This window comes from Miniopterus natalensis, chromosome 2 (assembly GCF_054644295.1).
Source record: "Miniopterus natalensis isolate mMinNat1 chromosome 2, mMinNat1.hap1, whole genome shotgun sequence".
Lineage (NCBI taxonomy): Eukaryota > Metazoa > Chordata > Mammalia > Chiroptera > Miniopteridae > Miniopterus > Miniopterus natalensis.
In genome coordinates, this window is record NC_142082.1 from 179,182,680 (window position 1) to 179,188,679 (window position 6,000).

Sequence of the window (6,000 nt, forward strand, 5' to 3'; positions counted from 1 at the left end):
CTCCTTTGCACACAGTAGGCATGCACTCAATATGAAACTTGGAATCTAGAGCGATGCATTTTAAAGCTGAGACCTACGAGATTGGCCAGCAGACCCCCTTATTTTTATGGATAATAAAAATAAGAAAATTTAAGTTTTTGATGATTTAAGGGCAATACATATAAAAAGGCATTTAAAAAGTAATGCTCACCCCGCATTTCTGCGTCCTGAGCCCTTTCAATAGGCAACCACTATTACCAGAGTCTCAGTATCTTTCTAGGCCCAGAGCCAAGGTGACAAAGCATGTTTCACACAAAGGGACCACCATCTATACTACCTTACATCTACTTTTTTCCACCTACAGCATACCCTGAGAGCATGCCCTATCAGTACCTATAGATTGGCCTCATTTTTTAAAGGGCTGTGAGGATTGCCACTGCACAGCTCAGCCACGATTTATGCGACCCTTCTGATGGACAGTGAGCTTGTTTCCTGTCTTTGTCTATGACAATGCTGCAAACAATATCCTCAGACATTTCCTCTTGCACATTTGAGTTTATCTGTGGGATGCATTCCTAGAATTCAGACAGAAGGGTTATGCTTTGACAGATACTGCCGCCAAGCTACCTTCAAAAAGAAAAACTGTTACAACTCATACTCCTATCAATAGGGCAGGAGAGTACCTGAGAAACTGGGGTATCTTAGAGAAATTAAAATGACTGAATTTGTCAGTTTCCCCAGCCCTCTCGTGCATAATTAGTGGGCTCATAAACTGTGTGATGTCTTTGTAGGCAGTAATGGTGCTTTCCACAAAAATCAAATGTTCCCCCAGCTAGAGCTAGAAGCCAGGTCTCTAAACACTCAAGGCTCTTTCCATGCTCTTTCCTTGGCTATGTGCTAGATCATAGGAAACCATATTTTAGAACTAACAGTGCAGTTAGTTTGTGCACCCTCTGCCCAGGCCAGGGCTCTGAAATGAGGCTGCTCAGCACGAGCTCATCACCAGGCGCATCCAAAAGCATCAGCAGATGGGCCCCAGAACCACTTGTGTTTTTACCACTTAGGCTTCAGATCCACAAGTGCTGCACACACACATGCACATGCACAAGCACACCTTTTTAGCAGTAGAAAGGGCACTGAGCCAGGAGCCAGGAAAACCATCTAACCCTCCTCGTCTGTTTCCTCCCCTGACAACCCAGGGAACTAAGACTGAATATTTATATACTGTCTTAAAAACTTACAAAGCCACTTTACGTACCTTACATAGGCCCTTCACATACCTTATTTCTTTTAGTTCTCACATCTGGCCCTGCAGGGTAGCTGCCATGATTCCCACAATGGGTTATGTGACTTGCCTAAGGTCATAAAGCTAAGTAAGTAGCAGGGTCAGGATTGGAGCCTTGTTCCAAAGCTCAAGACCCCACCATTCCCAGCTCTAAGAATAGGATTCTGTAAGTCACAGGAGCAACACTTCCCAGGGGGCAGCCAGGGCTCCATTCACTAGTCACCAGAGGACCTGAGTGCAGGAGCTCAGCGCACCAAGGGTTAAGGCCGAGAGGCAGTGATTCTCTGGGCTGCACAAAGAGAAAATGCACTTCCTGCCCCTGAGGCAGAGATGCTCTTTTATGCTCAGCAAATTAGGACGTTTGTTTAATTAAGACGACACACAGATTTTGTTATTCTAAATATTTCTGGAACATGATGCTTGAGAGGAAGCTGTTAGGGCTTGGATTTTTTTTTTCCTTTGCTTTGGGCTTCTCTTTCTCCCCCAAGAGAAGGGTAGGGCTCGCCTCTGAGGAAAACAACAGTCAACCCCTCCTCTCCTTTTGAAATAAAGATGTCAAGCTGGTAAGGGCTGTCCTAAGTACTTTACTGAAGGATTAGCTACAAGAGGAAGTGAAGAAAGCACAGCTAGCCTGGTTTCTAGCAATACCCTACCACGCTACACAACAATGCTGCATTTTTCAAGTGTGCTTTTCTCCTTTTAAAAAGCTAACAGATCCTTGTTTTGTTTTTTCTGGAGCAAGAACAGGCGAAAGGCAGGCTGTGATTAGCATGCATCCTTCATCCTGCAAGAGGAAAGTTGTCCCATCTCCAACCCCTTAGGTTAAAAAGTTTAAAAATAAAAAACAGGCCCTAGCCAGTTTGGCTCAGTGGTTAGAGCACTGACCCTCGGACTGAAGGGTCCCGGGTTTGATTCTGGCCAAGGGCACATACCTCAATTGCAAGCTCAATCCCTGGCCCCAGGCAGCACAAGAGCAGGAGGCAACCAATCAATGTGTCTCTCTCGCATGTATGTTTCTATCTCTCTCTCTCTCTCCCCTCTTCCACTCTCTATAAAGCAATGGAAAAAATATCCTCGGGTGAGGATTAAAATAAAATAAATAAAAATAAAAAACTGAATGCCAGGGCCCTGACCCCCTCTTTCCTCTTCCCTCATATGCCCTTCAGACAAGCAGCCCCTCAGAATGCACCGCTCAGGCTGCCCTTCCCCAAGCAGAGCGTGCCAATCTGGGAACCTGGATCTGCCAGCACCTGGATCTGCCCACAGACACTGCCAGGACTTGCTGAGTGTGAAGAGTAGAGCTCTTTGGTGTCACCCCGCAGCCATCTGGGGGGCACAGCGGCTCTCAAATTACACTGAGCAATCTCTTGACGCTTTTAATTACCCCTCAATTACCCACTAAATGAGTCCTCACTCTCCAACACCCAGTGCTTGCCCTCAGTTTGCAAACCTGCAACGTGCTCCTTCCTCAAGGCAGCTTCCCTCTTGGCCTTAGACAGAAGTGGCCCCTCTTGGAATTCCTCGAGTCCTTTGTCTATGGTATGCTTGGGGCACTCATCAGAGGCTGCCTTTGTATTTCAGTCACTGGGCCACTATTTCCCCTTGAGGACTGTGAACTCCTCCAAGGCAGATGCCTACGGGTCTCCACAGGATGGGCTGGCTCCCTTCTCCCAATCCCCATGACTCACAGTACCTTTCTGGGGTCTTCTGTCATCTTTGCCTCACATTAGAGTCATCTACAGATTTGTCTCCGCTCTCCCCTAAGTGCCCAAGGGCAGGGGCCAGTTACTCAACCTCACATCCCCCACCACCTGGCACAGAGAAGCCAGTTAAATATTTGCTCAATTACACATCTGTGTACCTCCCCCCCACCCCCAGCAGCCTAGTATATAAACTAACTAATATTACCGGAGTGATTGTCTCAATAAGCCTTAAAGCAACCTCTCTCCTTACCAAAAAGGGAATAATCCACCAGGTGAGTTACAGGGAGGGGCTCAAACGGTGGAGTCAGACATGGCCACAGTGCTGCAGGAAGGAGCTCAGGCTTTCTTCCCCTTCCAGTTACTCAACAGTTACTTTGAAATCCGGTCAAACCCAGAAAAGAGTGCAGTGAACCCAGAAGCGGCTGGGCCTGGGACCTCGCAGGAACCTTTCTCCCAACGCGGCTGGGTGGGGGCTGGGTGGGGCCGCAGACAGTAGCCCTGGCGCTCGCCCTGCCGCCGCCTCAAGACAGCCGGCAACCTTGTCCTGGAGGGTACTCCGTTTCGAGGGGCGGGAGAGGGGTGCAGTCCTGCTCTGGGCGTGGCCCCAGGACAGGATGGGGTGAGGACCCTTGCACAGGGACGTGGGGGCTGGAGGGGGTAGAGAACCAGGGATCTGGCCCAAACAGGAACGATGCAATAGCCCCGGCCAGCCCTGAAGGCACAGGACCCCGTCCCTCCGCCCCCAGCCCGGGTGGGGCGGCCCCAGGTGCAGCGGAATCAGGTGCACGCCTGCGAGGCACAGATGGCTGCGGGCGTTCGCGGGCCTGCTGCCCCGGGACAGAAGTCAGAAGCCGAAGGCTGAGGCTGGAGGCAGCGGGGCCGCGTCCCGCCCGGCCGCGGGCGCCCGCCGCACCTCTCCGCCCCCTCCTCCGCCCGCCCGCGCGCCGCCGGCGAATGAGGAAGTCGGGCGCAGCGGACGGAAACCGAGCCGAGCGCAAGGTCTGCGGCGGCCCGTCCGATTCTGACTCAGGAGGACGCCCTGACAGCTGCCCAACGGTCCCCGCCTGCCCGTTACCGCCGTTTCCAAAAGGCCTGAGAGACTTCCGAAGGACCGCAGCCGCGAGCCCACCGCCGCGTCCTCACCCGTTTGGGTCCCAGGGACAGCGGCGGCTCCCCGGAAGGGGTTAAAAAGTTTGCCCAACTTGGGCACTGGGCGAGGCGAGGCGAGGCGAGGCGAGGGCGGGGCCCGCGCCGGGCAGCGGGGGGAGGTCGAGGCTCCCCGGTGCCCAGCCCGCGAGGGAGCCAGGCGGGGGTGGGGGTGGGGGGAGATGAAGGGTTTCCGGGGAGCGGTGGCCACGAAGCCTTCCTCCGCTCCCCGAGGCCGCGCTTCCAGCGGCGCCTTCCCGGAGCATCCGCGCAGGGGTCCCGCTGCCCCTCAGGGAGGGATGCGGTGCACCCGCCGAGCCCCGCGGCGTTCGCGCCCGGCGGCCGCGCCGGGGCCGAGCCCCACGCGTCGGCCCGCTCGCCGCAGGAGCCGCGCGTCCCGTCACCGCCGTCCGCGCCCGCCTGCCCGGGGCGGGACCGACTGGTGGGACTCCTCACCTGAACCTGGATCTGCCCCGGGGAACAGGCGCTGCTTCTCCCGAGAAGGCTTTCTCGAGCGCTCGGGCGACGGCGGGGTGGGGCGAGCGCGCGAGGCGGGAGCTGCAGCAGGTCAGCCTGGCTCTGCTTCCGTGCCCTGCCCAGGAACCGCGGTGATCTGCGCGCCTCACGGCACCCAGCGAGCTCCGTTCCCCGCCGCTCTCCCGCCCCGCCCCGTCCTCTCAGCCGGCCCCCCTCTCAGCCGCTAGCCCATTCCCCGCCCGGCACCCGCTCCGAGGCGGAGCCTGGGGGAGCGATCCCGCCCTCCTGACGGTCTCACCCACTCCAGCCCGCTCCCGGTCTTGATGGACGGACACATTGGCCTATGGGAATGTGTGGGGCGGAGCCTCTGGGCCCAGAGGGGCGGGGCTTTCTCCGCTCCAACCTCTACCCTCTCTCCACCTTCCCCCACGCTTTCTAGGCGGGAGCTCCGCCTACTAGGGGGCGGGTTCAGCGGACAGCCAGGTTCCAAGGGGAGGATTGACACGGAGAGCGTCCAATCTGGAGGAGGAGGAGGCTCTCGCTTGCGAGCCGGGAGGTTGGTGAGTTGCCTGGGCGGGGGCGAGGCTGGGCGGGAACAGGCTGGGAAGGTCCCCGCCCTGCGAGCTGTTTTCCCGGTCTCATGTCATCCCACCAAAAGAACAGATATTAAGTACCATATATGGAAAAAGTGCTATTTTACATAATTATGATGGCCTGGGGGGCGGACAGGACTCAGCCCCGCGTCGGTGTGGGCGCCCTGAGTTCCAGTGCTGACCCGCTCTATAGACTGGGCACGCCTGCCTCCTTTCAGCCTCCGGACCTTTGCCCAGACGGGTTCCCACTGCCCGGAATGACCTTCCAATCCTTTCTTTATCTGCACATGTTACCTCGCAAACTTCCCCTTTAGGTATTTGTTACAAAACGTTTTCTTGGATTTTTTGTTTTTGTTTTTTTTTTTTTAGGCAAAGAGCAACTTTTTTGTTGTTACTGCCCACCACAAGAATTTTTTTTTTTTTAATTTTTAAAAGTATTTTTACACTTATCTTTTAATCTATCCGGGATTTATGTTGATTTTGGAGGAAGAAACCTAATATAATTTTTGGAACAGCCAGTTGTCCACACACCATTTTCTCCACGGATTTCAGGTACCACCTTCATCACCTGTCAAACTCATGGGCTTGGATCTGCTTCTGAATTGTATCTACTGATCTTTCTGTGTGTTCCTGTGCCAGTTCCACAATACTTTAATGAAGGTAGCTTTGTAATACATTTTGTATCTAAGAGGGCAACTTTCTCATTACTCTATCCTTTTGGAAATTCTTTGTATCAAACCCAGGACCCTTCAGTCCTCGAGCTGACACTCTAACCACTGAGCCAAACTGGCTAGGGCTATACACACATATTTAAAAT

The 6,000-nt window shown here is 54.2% G+C and overlaps 1 protein-coding gene across 1 annotated transcript in view; it reads right to left on the reverse strand.

The window, feature by feature from the left end:
* MYH9 (myosin heavy chain 9) overlaps positions 1-4,675 on the reverse strand; it is an 88,159-nt gene extending 83,484 nt beyond the window's left edge. The window contains exon 1 of the mRNA XM_016222709.2: positions 4,570-4,675. The gene's annotated coding sequence lies outside the window, so the exon portion shown is untranslated. The remainder of the gene's footprint in view (positions 1-4,569) is intronic.
* Between the last annotated feature and the right edge of the window lie 1,325 nt (positions 4,676-6,000).